Source organism: Heptranchias perlo, chromosome 17 (genome assembly GCF_035084215.1).
Source record: "Heptranchias perlo isolate sHepPer1 chromosome 17, sHepPer1.hap1, whole genome shotgun sequence".
In the NCBI taxonomy this organism is placed as follows: Eukaryota; Metazoa; Chordata; class Chondrichthyes; order Hexanchiformes; family Hexanchidae; genus Heptranchias; species Heptranchias perlo.
Window position 1 is genome coordinate 42,879,331 of NC_090341.1, and position 15,446 is coordinate 42,894,776.

The following is a 15,446-nucleotide window of genomic DNA, read 5'->3' on the forward strand; positions in this document are numbered from 1 at the left end:
CAAGTTTCTTATTCCCGTTGATTGGACAGATTATCTCCTTCCTGCTCCTCACTGCACCCAGCAGTACATCAAGTGATGCGTCGTTAAATCGAGGCGCAGCCCTTGAACGTCCAGAATCCATGTTTAAACTTCACTGTCTCTTTGTCCAACACCCAACTCCTCCAAATTCCATCTTTGAATTAGCCCTTTAAATAGTTGAGTTGCGATTGGGTCATGCGGGTTCACATCACGCTGGTGGTCACGCATTGGAGGTGCGAATCCCAGAAGTAAAATTAGAATTAGCCAGCCATGTTGAAATCAGACATGCCGACGTGCCGAGACTTCTTCTGGGTTTCGTGTCCACTGTTAACGCCCCCCACCCCAGCTCAGAACCTGCTTCTGCATTATCATCAGGCCCAATATGTCCATTTGCATCACTTTCATTATCTCATTGCTAGTGAGTCAACACCATAGTCAAGAAATAGTATCACCCATATTTCAAGGTGTGTTGCCTACCTGGTGCAAGGGTAAAGGACATCTCAGAGCAACTGGAGAAGAACTTGGAAAGGGAGGGTGAGGATCCAGTTGTCGTGGCCCATGTCGGCACCAATGACATAAGGAAGAACAAGGAGGAGGTCCTGCCAAAGGAATATCAGAAGCTAGGAACTAAATTAAAAAGCAGGACATCATGGATGACAATCTCAGCATTACTACCCAAGCCACGTGTTAATTGACATAGAGGTAGGCAGATCAGAAAGGTGAATGCGTGGCTGAACGAGTGGTGTGAGAAGGAGGGGTTCTATTTCATGGGACACTGGCACCAGGACTGGGACTGGAAGGAGCTGTACCGCTGGGACGGGCTCCACCTGAACTGGAGGGGGACCAGAGTCCGAGCAGAAAGGATAAATAGGGCGATGGATAAGGCTTTAAACTAGCAAGATGGGGGGAGGGATCTGGTAGCGATAACAAAAGCCTAAAGATAAAAGAAACGGGAGATGAGTGTAAAGGTCGGATAAGGGTAAGGAATAAAGATGACATAAACAGTCAAGGAACAAATACGATTATAAAACAGAAATATAAAAGGACTATTAAAAATAAAGTAAAAGGAATAACGATTCAAGACAAATTAAACTGCCTGTGCAACAACGTACACAGCGTCCAAAATAAAACGGGGGAACGGGAGACAATAATCTGTAGTGAGGAACCCGATGTCGTAGGAATAACTGAAACATGGCTACATAAAGGACAGGACTAGCAACTAAATATTGCAGGTTATAACATATCAGAAAGGATAGGGAAGGAAGAAGGGGGGGTGGGGAGCTGTACTAATTAGAGATAACAATCGCAGGAGAGAAAAAGGGACATAACTAACAGAACGATAGAAACAGAATCCATATGGATTGAAATAAAAGATAAGAAGGGATCGATCACACTAATAGGGGTATACTGCAGACCACCTAATAGTGGAAAGGAAGTGGAGGAAGAAATATGTAAGCAAATATGTGAACTGAATAAAGGACATAGAATAATAATCATGGGAGATTTTAATTACCTCCAAATAAACTGACAGGAAGAGGTAGGTAAAGGGATACAGGGAATGGAGTGTTTACAATGTGTACAAGACTCCTTTCTTACCCAGTATGTAAAAAGCCCAACAAGAAAGGAAGCACTGTTGAATCTAGTAATGGGAAATGAACCGGAACAGATAAGAGAAGTAAGCATCGGGGAACATCTAGGCAATAGCGATCACAAAATAATAAGGTTTAAGATAAAGATTGAGAAGGACATAAGTAAGGCAAAGACCAAAATAATAAATTGGAAAAGAGCTGATTTTAAGTGGATGAGTTTGGAACTAAGGAAAATTAACTGGAAAAATTTACTGACAAAGAAAGAAATAGAACAGCAGTGGGAAACTTTAAAATGGTGATCAATAGAGTCCAGGAGAAATATATCCCACAAATAAACAAGAACAAACTAGCCAGTAATGACACACCATGGATGAATAAAGAAATAAGGGCAAAATTGAAATTAAATCAAAAGGCACACATTAAGTACATAGACAATAAAGGAGAGGATGACAAAAGAGAATACAAAAAGGTTAGGAAAGAAGTCAAAAAAACAACTAGGAAAGCAAAGAGAAACTTCAAAACTAAATTATTAAGGAATATAAAAAGAAATAGTAAAGTATTCTAGAGACCCATAAATAACAAAAGAAAAATCAGTATCGGGATAGGGCCACTAAGGGATACACACGATAAACTCACAGGTAATGACAGAGAAATGACAGGAATATTAAATAATTACTTTGCCTCAGTATTTACCAGGGAAATTGACATGGTGGGCATGACATTCGAAGAGATCAAAAAAGATAGAAAGACATTTAAGATAGAAAGAAGGGAGATAATTGATAAACTAATCAAACTTAGAGAGGATTAAACCTCTGGATTGCATCCACGCATATTAAAAGAAGTTTGGGAAAAGATAGCAGAGGCACTATTACATACATATAAAAATTCATTAGAAAAGGGAACAGTGCCAGAGAACTGGCAGAAAGCTAATGTGATTCCTATATTTATAAAGTGAGATAGATCAAGTCCAGGGAATTGCAGACAAATTAGCTTAACATCAGTGGTAGAAAAGATAATGGGATCCTTACTCAAAGATGTAATAGGAAAACATCTAGAAACTGAAAATATGATAAAGAGTCAGCACAGATTTCAAAAGGGAAGGTCATGCTTAGCCAACCTTATTGAATTCTTTGAAGAAGTAACAGAAAGGGTAAACAAGAGTTATGTAGTAGATGTAATATATTTGGATTTTCAAAATACCTTCGATAAGGTACCGCATTGTACACTCACAACTAAGGTCAGAGCATGTGGAGTCAGGGAACAGGTGGCAGAATGGATAGCAAGCTGGCTACAAAACAAAACTTAGAGAGTAGACAAAGGGTGGGAAGCGGTGTTCCACAAGGATCGGTGCTGGGACCACTTTTGTTCACCATTTACATAAACAATTCGGACTTGCGAATTGGAAGTACAATTTCAAAATTTGTAGACGACACCAAATTGGGGGGTATAGTTAATACTGAGTAGGACTGCAACAAAATACTGAAGGACATTAATGAACTTGCAGAATAGGCATGTAATTAGCAAATGAATTTCAATATAGATAAATGTGAGGTGGTCCATTTTGGTAGGAAGAATAAGGAGGCCACATACTCCTTGGATAATAAAAGTCTAAATGGGGTAGAGGAGCAGAGGGATGTGTGGGTACAGATACCCAAATCACTAAAAGTAGACACAGGATAATAAGGCCATTAAAAAAGCAAACAAAGCACTGGGATTCATTTCTAGATGGATAGAATTGAAAAGCAGTGAAGTTATTTTAAACTTGTACAGAACCTTGGTTAGACCACACTTGGAGAACTGTGAACAGTTCTGGTCTCCATGTTATAAAAAGGATATAAAGGCACTGGAGAAGGTGCAAAAAAGATTTACTAGGATGATACCAGAAATAAAAGGTTATACCTATCAGAAAAGATTGAGCATGCAGGGACTTTTTTCTCTAGAAAAGGGAAGGCTGAGGGGTGACATGATAGAGGTCTTTAAGATTATGAATTGGTTTGATAGGTTAGACGTAGAGAAGATGTTTCCACTTGCAGGGGAGACCAGAACTAGGGGCCAAATATATAAGATAGTCACTAATAAATCAAATAGGGAATTCTGGAGAAACTTCTTTATCCAGAGAGTGGTGAGAATGAGGAACTCGCTACCACAAGGAGCAGTTGAGGCGATTAGCATAGATGCATTTAAGGGGAAGTTAGATAAACACATGAGGGAGAAAGGAATAGAAGGATATAGGTTAGATGAAGAAGAGTGGGAGGAGGCTCATGTAGAGCATAAACACCGGCATAGACCTTTCGGGCCGAATGGCCTGTTTCTGTGCTGTACATTCTATGTAATTCTATGTATAATCTGCTTCAGATTTGTATTTGTATTGCCTGATTTGAGAGATACATTATTGATTGGTTAAGCCTGTCATCAATGTGATTACGAACAATTAACCTCTCTTAGATCTGCTTTGAAGGACGGGAAAATAATGGACTGGCAAAGTGAGCTGTCAAAAACTGCACCAGAAGTAAGCCTGTGTTTCTGATGTAGACCACAGAGTACAGATGGAAATTGTCCTGTGGGTATAGGGTAGGAGTTACTGCTGGTGGGAAATAGTTTTGGTTCCCATCAGCAGTAACTCAGTAAATCTTTAAATTTGTTGCGGTGTATGTTCATATGTATATGCCTAAAATGTGTTATATGGAAGGCCGATGGAGAGGGAGGATCCAGTATCTGACCCAAGCACCAAGTAGAGGCCAGATGAAATTTAAAATAAAACTATAGGCCTCTCTCCACCCCTAATTGCTATAAATCAATGGAATTGGGCATTAATTTTGTGTTGATTTCAATACAGTGCTAACCTGTAAAATGACATGCTGGAAAACAGTAAATTATAATCCAGAGAAAAAGGGCAAACTATTCTAAGTGTACACACTAAATTCTGACTGTCAAATGTACAGTAAACGAGAACATCAGGAAACCACTAAGGGGCAAAAACATTTTTAAAAATTAAGAGATTTAAATGTATAATTTAGTCCTTACCCGGGAGACTCACCTTTACCAACATGGCTGACACAATCGAGGCTCAGAAATTTCAATTGTGCCTCGGTGACACCTGATGGCCAGAGTCTGCAACTGCAACTCAGAACATGGCAACATCGGAACAGGAGGAGGACTTTCAGCCCCTCGAGCCTGTTCCATCATTCAATTAGATCATGTCTGAATTGTACCTCAACTCCATATCCCTTGATACCCTTACCGAATAAAAATGTCAATCTCAGTCTCGAAAATTTCAATAGACCCATAGCATCCATAGCCTTTTGGGGGATAGAATTCCACATTTCCTCTAACCTTTGGGTGAAAAAGTGCTTCCTGATTTCACTCCTGAATGGCCAACTCTAATCTTAAGCCAACGCTGTATCTAATCTATCGAATCCTTTTATCATATTAAGTACCGACAAAAATAAAAATCTATCAGCAAACTAATTGAGGAATCAACCTCGTTACTCTATAATCATTTGAAAATACTCCAACTAATGAAGCAAAAGTGAAAAAATGCAAACCTGTCCGTTTAACATAGTCTCGAGAAATCCTGATCATGTGATCGTGTCCAAGTGTATGTTAATTGGCAAACTAGTTAAGTGTTAATCGGAGTTCAATTGCATTATGTTTGTTCAAATTGACATTGGGAGATTACGAAACTGGGTTCCAGGCAACAAAGTCAGTGCAACCGACAAGTTGTCAGAAGAAATTACCGATTTCTTGCTTCCCGCTTTTCAGCATCTGCAGGTCTGGCAGTTTGTACCTGTTCAACTGTAACAATCTACAGCAGCTCTTTGGAAGATCACATCCCACACAGCTTTACACCTCTTAGAATAATTGAATGGTTACAGCACAGAAGGAGGCCATTCAGCCCATCGAGCCCATGCCGGCTCTTTTCTAAGAGCAATCCAGTTAGTCCCATTCCCCTGCTCTTTCTCCGTAGCCCTGCAAATTCTTTCCCCTTTAAGTATTTATCCAATTCCTTTTTGAAAGCTACGATTGAATCTGCTTCCACCATCCTTTCAGGCAGCGCATTCCAGATCATAACTACTCGCTGTATAAAAAAGTTTTTGCTCACATCGCCCCTGGTTCTTTTGCTAATCACCTTAAATCGATCTCCTCTGGTTCTCGACCCTTCTGCCAATGGGAACAGTTTCTCTTTATTTACTTTATCTTCCTGTCCTGCCACCTTCAAAGATTTGTGCACATATACCCCCAGGTCTCTCTGTTCCTGCACCCACTTTAGACTTACTCCAGCTGTTTCCTTCTTTTCTTTCCCGGTACAGAGGCATGTTATGCAGTGTGCACTTCGTCAAGCATGAGAACAAGCTGTACATCTGCTATAGAACTCAGGGAGATGGCATGAGGGACATCATAAGGATGAAGCCCTCTGAGACCTTACTCCGGTCTGTATTTAAAGGGCTCTGGCTGAATTCACAAAGGATTGTGCTTTGATTACTTTTAGTAGATCGACAACAAATTTATTTTCAAGACTTCAACTGAACCCAAAGAGATTACACGATGACTTTGAGTGAGTTAACAAAAATCAAACACTGTAATCTTTCTCAAAGCCACTGGTCAGTATACAGAACTAACTGCAACTGAGTCTAAAAGCACAACCAGTACTGGGAAAAAATGGGGAAATCGATATATTATTCAAGGTTATGGAATTGGCCAAATATTGCATTTCTACCAAGCAAATTAGAGTGGGTTTTATTTACCATAGTCAGTGTAGCTCTTCGTCAGAAGTCTGCTGGCTCATGAATATGATCATTATATAGGCTTGGGTTGAAATAAATTTGTTTTTTCACTTCTGAGAACACTTCTAGCACTTGTCAAGAGTGTAAATTCAGGAGAAAATAATTCCTCATGTTTATATTAAATTAAAATTCCTGACATTGCAATATTTTAGTTTGTGCAAAAAATATTGGACATTTGGTGGTTCAATACATTTTGATGTTCAACATTAGAAACAATAACAGCTTGCAATTATATGGCGCCTCTAACGTTACAAAAATGTCCCAAGGCGCTTATATAGAAGGCACGTCTTACCAATGTTAGAAAATAGAAACCGACCACTTCTGAAAGAGAAGTCTTTCAGTAGTCAAAAGGTTAAGTGGTGACTAGATCAATATGTTGCTATGGATTAATCGAGGACATCAGTTCATTTTTAAATCATCCACTCAATGCTCAGGAAGATGTTGGCTGAGGTCATTGATGGTGGGCGTGAGTTACAGTGACTATTTGCCGACAGTGTGCGCTGAATTAATGAAGAATATTCTAGCAGAAAGCATGTTTTTAGTCAGATTTGCTCTTGTCAGGAATTTACTTTCCCGTTGTTGCAGATTGAGGCACAAGTAGTACCTAGGAGTAAGTTGCTGTTAAATGACTTGCCTTTGCATGGCCTAATATGACAGTCATGGCTCAGTGTAACACTCTCGCCTGAGTTAGAAGGTCATGGGTTCAAATCCCACTCCAGAGACATTAATCCAAGGCTCCACCTGCCCTCTCAGGTCCGTGGCACTATTCGAAGAAGAGCAGGGGAGTTCTCCTGGTGTCCTGGCCAACATTTATTCCTCAATCAGCATCACTAAAACAGATTATCTGATCATTTATTTCATTGCTGTTTGTGGGAACTTGCTGTGCACAAATTGGCTGCCACATTTCCTACATTTTAACAGTGATTACATTTCAAAAGTACTTCATTGGTTGCAAAGCATGTTGGGACATCCTGAGGTTGTGAAAGGTGCTAAATAAGTGTGAGCTCTTTCTTTTCTACGTCAAGCTTAGAACAATATAACAAAATGTTTCACTGTATTAGACAGTTGGCGGTTAAAAACCTCAATGGGAAAATTGTGTTTTTAGGCGCTATAATCTGTATTGAGAACTGATCAGCTTGATCACGATTCTAAAATAAGCTATTGACACATGCTTAGGTTTTAAATCCCTTTGAGTCAGGGATGAACATAAATACAATTAAGAATGCGTGTTATGGGGCAGTCTCAATCTACTCCCCAGTTTGTACAAACTGCCCAAATAGATACTAATTGGAAATCTCACTCAGGAAGCTCCAGGATGTCTGGTGTACTGTGACAGAGTAGCTATCTGCACATACACCGCCACTGACCACTGAAATGTTCCTGTTGATGCTTTTGAAGCATTAGAAGTCCATAATCCAACATACAGAAAAACAGCGGGCTTCAACACTCTTTGAGATAGAGTCTAATATGTAGGAAATAAAACCAGGAAAAGCTGGAAAATTTCAGCAAGTCAGGCAGCATCTGTGGAGAGAGGAACAGAGTTAACGTTTTAGGTCGATGACCTTTTATCAATAACTTCACTAACATCGATTTCAATAACTTCAGATCATTCTATAACCACTGCCTCCATCTTTTCAGTCAGCAGGTGCTGGTAATGGTTCTGCTATTACCATTTACATCTCCTCTAGCCCATCTTTTATTCCTTTTCTTGTCCCATTACCACCCTCCTTGCCTTGCACCATCATCCCTTTTGTCATTTAATCACTACTGCCCTCCACTCTATCACAGACCTTCCCTTTTTGTTCTTCCTCTCCCCCCACTTTTCCTGGCTTTGTATTTGCTTAAAAACTGTTAAATCTTTAACTTCTTCCAGTCCTGACGAAAGGTCATCGACCTGAATCGTTAACTCTGTTTCTTTCTCCACAGATGCTGCCTGGCTTGCTGAGTATTTCCAGCACTTTTTGTTTTTATTTCAGATTTCCAGCATCCGCAGTATTTTGCTTTTCATCTTTTATCAGAACTGCTGAAGTGGAGCATATATATCATTGTCATTTGTATATTGCACTGTGTGGAGGCTGGACCAGTGACACTGAGAAATTACCAGGTCACTACACACCATGTGATTGCAGGTGGACATTGAACATCCCACGGTATTGTTTGAAGAAGAACAGGGGAGTTCTCCCTGGTGTCCTGGCCAACATTTATCCCTCAACCAACACCTATGAAACAGATGATCTGGTTACTTATTTCATTGCTGTTTGAGAGACCTTGCTGTGTGCAATTTGGCCACTGCATTTCCTACATTACAACAGTGACTATGCTTTAAAAGTACTCCATTGGTTGTAGAGTGCTTTGGGGCGTCCTGAGATTGTGAAAGGTACGATATAAATGCAAGTTCTTTCTTTCTTTATTTTTTCTGACCATTGTATATTGTAACCAAATACATGAAGCAGTCCAACTGTGGAGACGATGAAAATATAAAGTACAATAGGCTTGTGTTATCAGTAATCTTAGCACAAATGTCTCAGTTTGGTGCACGTTACAGCAATAATGTTTTGCCCCTGAAAGTAATATATTAATGAATGAGATTATATCAATGACTCACGCTCCCTACTCAAGATGAAACATAGAGGAGATAACTCACAGAGGCTGGCAGTTAATGTAAAATGTTTAAGAATCCTGGGTTGGATTGAGATCCTTAAATGAAAAAAAGAAGTGATGGTCTGAGAGGAAACATCAAATTCATATTCCTGTGGAGAGAGAGAAGGTTTGAGGGGAGTTAGCTGCCAAATTAAACACTGGGCGCTAAATTGGGCCGTGTAGCGCCCGTTGTTTCAGCGCTACATGGCCTCTCTGACATCCAAGATGGTGTCTTGGATGCGCACGCACGTTTCCAGCGTGACGTGTGCCAGACGCCATCTTGGCATAGGAGGTAGCACAGGCGCAGATAACGAACGCTGGAATCATGTAAAGTAGGGAGAAAATGGCTTCAATCAGTGTGCAATGCTGATTTAAAGTGATAGGCACCATTTTGGGACTTAACGCTCAACTCAACGCACAGACCTAACCCTGACCAGAGCATGTCTTAGAGTGCCTGAAGGACCCCCCACCAGCGCTATTTAAAGGGACCATGCAGGACTTACAGGTTAGTGGCTAGATTCTTGCTTCTGGCTGCTGAGACATTTGTAACTGTTTTTGGAGGTCTCGTAGACTTCAATACTAGGACACGGGGACATAGCCTAATATTTAGAGCTTGGACGTGCAGGAGCGAAGTTAGGAAATGCTTCTACACGCAAAGGGTGGGAGACTTTTGGAACGCTCTTCTGCAGACGGCAGTTGATGCTAGCTCACTTGTGAATTTTAAATCTGAGATTGATAGATTTCTGTGAACCAAGGGTCTTAAGGGATATGGGGCTAAGGCAGGTATATGGAGTTAGGTCACAGGTCCACCATGATCTCATTGAATGGTGGAACAGGCTTGAGGGGCTAAATGCCACTGCCACTTGCTGCCTCCTGTTATGTGCCACTTTCTCCTGCAAGAAAGCTGGACGTGTGTCTGGGTGATGTGCCTGTCATGGTTGAATAGCTGCCAGTGTGTGTGGCCTGTGAGTTGTGGGTGAGCAGTTTGAAACAGTGGTAATGTGTAAGGGTGAGAGGAAGCATCTGATTGGAAGAGTTGAGTACTGATGGAAAGAGTTTGTTGGTATGTGGGTGATGGGGGGTGTAGTGTGTGGTGCAGTTGGTGGGAGACGCCACTTGACAGCTGACCTCACTCACCTTGACCACTCATGTCAAAGCATTGAACTTCTTCCTGCACTGCATCCATGGTCGTGATGCTGTGCGTCTGGCATTGACTTCATCTCCCGCTGCCTCCCACTGTCTTTTGGATATATGTCTGGAGGGTCTCTTGCCTCCCCCACCCCGCCCCCTGCGGATATAGGATGTCCCTCCTTCTGTCCACCTCTTGCACCAAGGTCTCTAGTGCATCAGCAGAGAACCTTGGTGCATGCACTCTCGCAGGCCTGGTACCAACTCAGATCGGTGGATTGGCGAGGTCTGGCGTGCAGATTGGAGGATGTGGGATTTAGTAATGCGCAACCTTTATTCAATGTTTTAACATAACTCATCAGTGTGTAAACTTTGGGATGGGACCCACTTCCGTGTTTTACGTGTGCGATGTCTGATCTCTGTTCAGGCTCCGTGCAGACAGTCGACTGTTATTTTCAGCAAATAACAGGCACCAGCTACCTTTAAGAGATTTCCAAGAAACAACCTCCCTTTAAGAGATTGGGCTCCCTCTGGTGGTGGAAAGTGCAAATTACATTGATTCCACATGCAAGGCCCGGACTGGAACGCTGATTGCAGGTAAGTCCTCCGGTGGGCTGAAAGTTGCGTTCTGCCTGCGCACGGGCCATTGGGCGCGGGGTAACAGCACATCACGCTACCTACGCCCAAAAACGGCCCCTATCCAATTTTCTCCCCCATTGTCTCCAACATAAAGATGGATAGGCTTGTAGCTTAGCGATATCTACATATCAACCAAAGTCAGTCAGCCAATCCTTGAAGGCTAGTCAAATGGTTACTGGGACCCTAGTACCAGCTGAGGAGAAGTTTATCCAGTCGCTGACCCCTAAGACTAGGGAAGGGGTAGGATGAAATAACTTGGGTCTTTTGGAGCAGGAGAAACAGGGAGGAGATAAGTAATTTATTATCCAAAGGTTTACCCTCTTTTCCTGGCAGAATAAATTATAATATTAATAATTAATCACATAAAGTGATATTCTTGTAAAAATCTACTTGTATGAATTCATAGGAGCTACAAATCTGAAAAAGATACCAGGTTATCTCCTGACAACGTCAACCATTTTCTGGGGGCTGTGTAATATAAATTCCCATTGCATTGGGAGACTTACAGTCAAATTAGCTAGGGTTGATATATGTGAATAACCTATAATTTAAAAAACGATTAACTAAGTGCTTCACCTGTCAAGGTGCTTTCCAAAGTCCACTACATTCACAAGTGTACTATATCATTCAATAGAAGTAGGAATCTCTTTCCAGCAGTCAACTTCCAACCCTGCAAAGTTCTCTTTCACACTGCAGACTTCACCTGCACGAGATCACCAGATAATTACAGATGAAGAAGGCCATTTGAGCCAACCCAGCGCATCCCTCCAGAATGAGTAGTCCTCCCATCACCACATCCAGCTGATCCTTAAACGATTCGAGAGAATTTGCTTCCATTACTTAACAATGGTGACTCCTATGGATCAGCACACCTTCTAAATGAGCAGCAGCACCCTGAGGTCAGCCTAATATTATGCAGCAACATTTCCAACACCAACCCTGAGGAGAAATATGCATCAGATGTCTGTAAGAAGACGAGTGACCCTAATGTTTGTGTGTCTAGTCCTTTCCCAACTCAAACAAGAGTTTTGATGAGATCCACTCAAATTCGATAGCTTTACATTGAGTCATCCTGTCTATACTTTTTCCCAAACAGTTTAATTTTATTCTTATTATTGAGTTGAGCAGCATCCAACCTAGAATGAAGGATGCTCAAGTCACTAAGCAAGACTGGAAAGATTCTTTGAAGTATATTACCTATGCATCAGCAACATTTAATTCAGACTGATATTTGACTACTTATTTGGCATTGAGTAGCTGTGTTATGTGATGAATTCACAGAGTTGGTCAGAGGAATAGCTTTGAATATTGTACTTTTAAGCTTGAGAACATCTAAACGTGTTTAATAATAGCAATTTGCATTTTAATAACTTCACAAAGAAAGTAATAAGACCACGGAAGTTTCTTATCTATTTGGACTATGGAGCATATCCCACTCAAAGATACAGTGTAAGTGTTGGACTTAAGGTGGCAGATGGAATTTAATGTGGAAAGATGTAGATTAAAGTACATTGGTACGGGAATTATTAAACATAGACACAGTAGCTGGGTGACCTATGGCAAGGTGTAAAAGGAAAAGGTCTGGGGAGATTTTCAATCATCTACTAGGAAGCTTCCAGTTCCCCTTAATTAAGAAATTAAAAACCCAGAACTCACATCATACATAAAAATTAAAACTTATCTGTGCTCATCCTCTCATCCCTTTTTCTTCCTATTCTCTCTTCCCGTTTTTTATTATTTTCTTCTTTCCCGTTTTCTTCCCTTTATCTCTTTCTCGAAGGAGATAACTTATACCAGATAACAGTTCCACAGGTAATGGCACGCCTCCTGCACTGCACCCAAATGGCCTCTCCATTCAATTATGGGCACAGCAGGGAGACCTTCACAACCAAACCTGCATTTGTCCTCAGGAGATGACCACAAGTTCACACTTTCTAACAGGAGTCACTGAATGGTGGTCAAGGGCCAGAATCCTTGCTGAGTCTCCCCTCCCCCCACCCCACCACCGTGCCTGGGACCATGAGACTAATTGTAATGCCCCGACTGCCATCTCGGCAGAGATTCGAATCTGAGACCGTCGTGGTCAATTCCATACTGATGGTGCTTCTTCCATTTTCTTTGTCCTTTTTACTTTAATTTAAACTTCCACTTTATTCTTTCCTAACTATTCTTACCTATAATGTTCTTTTTCTCACTGTAGACTTCACTTGTACCTGAGCCTCGGAATGGGCCAGTAGGGCAGAAGGAACACAAGATCACCAGATAATTAGAGATGTTGAAGGCCATTTGATGAGGTCCATCCAGAAAGAGCAGTCCCCCTCGCCATCACCACATCCAGCTGTTTCTTAAACAATTCCAGGGGTTTTGCTTCCATTACCCAGCAATGGTGACTCCTATGGGTCAGAACAACTCCTAAACGAGCACAGGATCTTGAGGTCAGCCTGATAATGTGCAGCAACATTTCCAACACTAACCCTGTGGGGAAACATGCATCAGATGTCTGTGAGAAGACAAGTCTGTGATCCTAATGTCTTTTTTACATTTGAATGGATAGAATATCTACGAGGATTCTCCGACCATTCGTCATAACTCTTCAGGGCTGAGGCAAGTTGAGTAGATCCATTTAAAGGAAAGCTGGATAAGCACACGCGGGAGAAAGGAATAGAAGAGTATGCTGAAAGGGTTAGATGAAGTAGGGAGGGAGGAGCCTCGTCTGGAGCATAAATGCTGGCAGAGACCAGTTGGGCCGAATGGTCTTGTTTCTGTGCTGTAGATTCGATGTAACTCAATGTAACTCTGCTGCAGCTAATTACCTTTACTCTTCCTGGACACAGCAAAGATATTGGAACCTTTTTAAGAATTATTACTTCAACCTAACCTCAGATCAGTGGAGGCACTGAAAATAGATTTGAAGCATAGTAAATGTTCTGTGTCTGGTTAAAAGCTATCTCTTGATTTAACTTTCTTCCTCAAACCATGGGGTAAATTTTAACTCCACAAACAGGTGGGTTGGGGATGGGTGGAAAGGTAAAAATCGTAAAAAAGTAAAACCCGACCCCAACCCGCCCACTTCCAGTTTTATTGGAGGCGGATCGAGGGGTGGACAACCACCCCGTTCTCAGGAGGCGAGTCGGTCAGTGAAATCTTTTAAGGAGGCTGCGGGCCTCTAAGTTAATAGATTTTTTATTTTTTAGGGGCTGGGATTGCCTGGCATTCTGTGTCACGCCACGTAAGAGGAGACAAGAAGGCCTGGCTCAGCAGGTCAGTGCCATTTATTGCATTGCTTTTGTGCCAGGAGGAGCAGACTCAGACTCCAGACTCAACAAGCTTTCCTCCAGACTCAACAAGCTTACTTGCCGCGAATCCACACACACGATCAGCTGACCCTCCCCCCTCCACAATCTCCGACCCCCCCCTCCACGATCTCCGACCCCCCCACCACGATCTCCGACCCCCCGATGTCCGATCTCCCCCATGACTGAGTCCCTGATGAGCGATGGCGGCTGACTCTGATGACTCCCCCCCCCGATGACCGCACCCACTGATGACCGATCCTGCTCCCCGTGACCGACCTCTCCGACCCCCCGGTGACCCCGACACCCCTGATGACCTCTGACCCTCACCCCCTCAATCCCCCCCCCCCCCCACCCCCGACCTAAAACTTACCTGCTGGCATCTGCTCCCTGGCTTGTCCCAGCTTGTCAATCTGGCTGACCTGTCGGGTGGGAAACCTACAGAAAAAATGAAAGACATCCTTACGTTAAAATCATATGGTCGTCCAGGAAACCCATACTTCCGGGTTTCCCGTCAGGAATTCCCCACCCCCCCCAGCCCTCTTCCCTGCTCTCAGTTAAAATTTCCCCCCATGTGTCAGGGAACAATCAGCCCTTTCCGTTCATTGTTTCAAGTCCATTGAAGATTGGGCTGAATGGATGAACCAAGACAGAATCCTGGGTGGTCAGACAGAACCAGACTGTTTGACATCAGACATACACTTTCTCCAGGTCTACGGAGTACTATCCCTTCCAAATGCAAAGGAAATAATTTAATTCTACAACAACATGCATAGCCTGACAAGTGTGCAATCGATCACAACTAGGGTACTGGGATCCGATAATGGGTACAAAAGTCTGCTGTTCGCTTTTAGTGTTTTAGATTTAGGCTGGGTGAGTGGGAGGAGATTTGGCAGATGCAATACAATATTGGAAAATGTGAGGTTATGCACTTTGGCAGGAAAAATCAGAGAGCAAGTTATTATCTTAATGGCAAGAAACTGGAAAGTACTACAGTACAAAGGGATCTGGGGGTCCTAGTGCAAGAAAATCAAAAAGTTAGTATGCAGGTGCAGCAGGTGATCAAGAAGGCCAACAGAATGATGGCGTTTGTTGCTAGGGGGATAGAATATAAAAACAGGGAGGTATTGCTGCAGTTATATAAGGTATTGGTGAGACCGCACCTGGAATACTGCATACAGTTTTGGTGTCCATACTTAAGAAAAGACATACTTGCTCTCGAGGCAGTACAAAGAAGGTTCACTCGGTTAATCCCGGGGATGAGGGGGCGAACATATGAGGAGAGATTGAGTAGATTGGGACTCTACTCATTGGAGTTCAGAAGAATGAGAGGCGATCTTATTGAAACATATAAG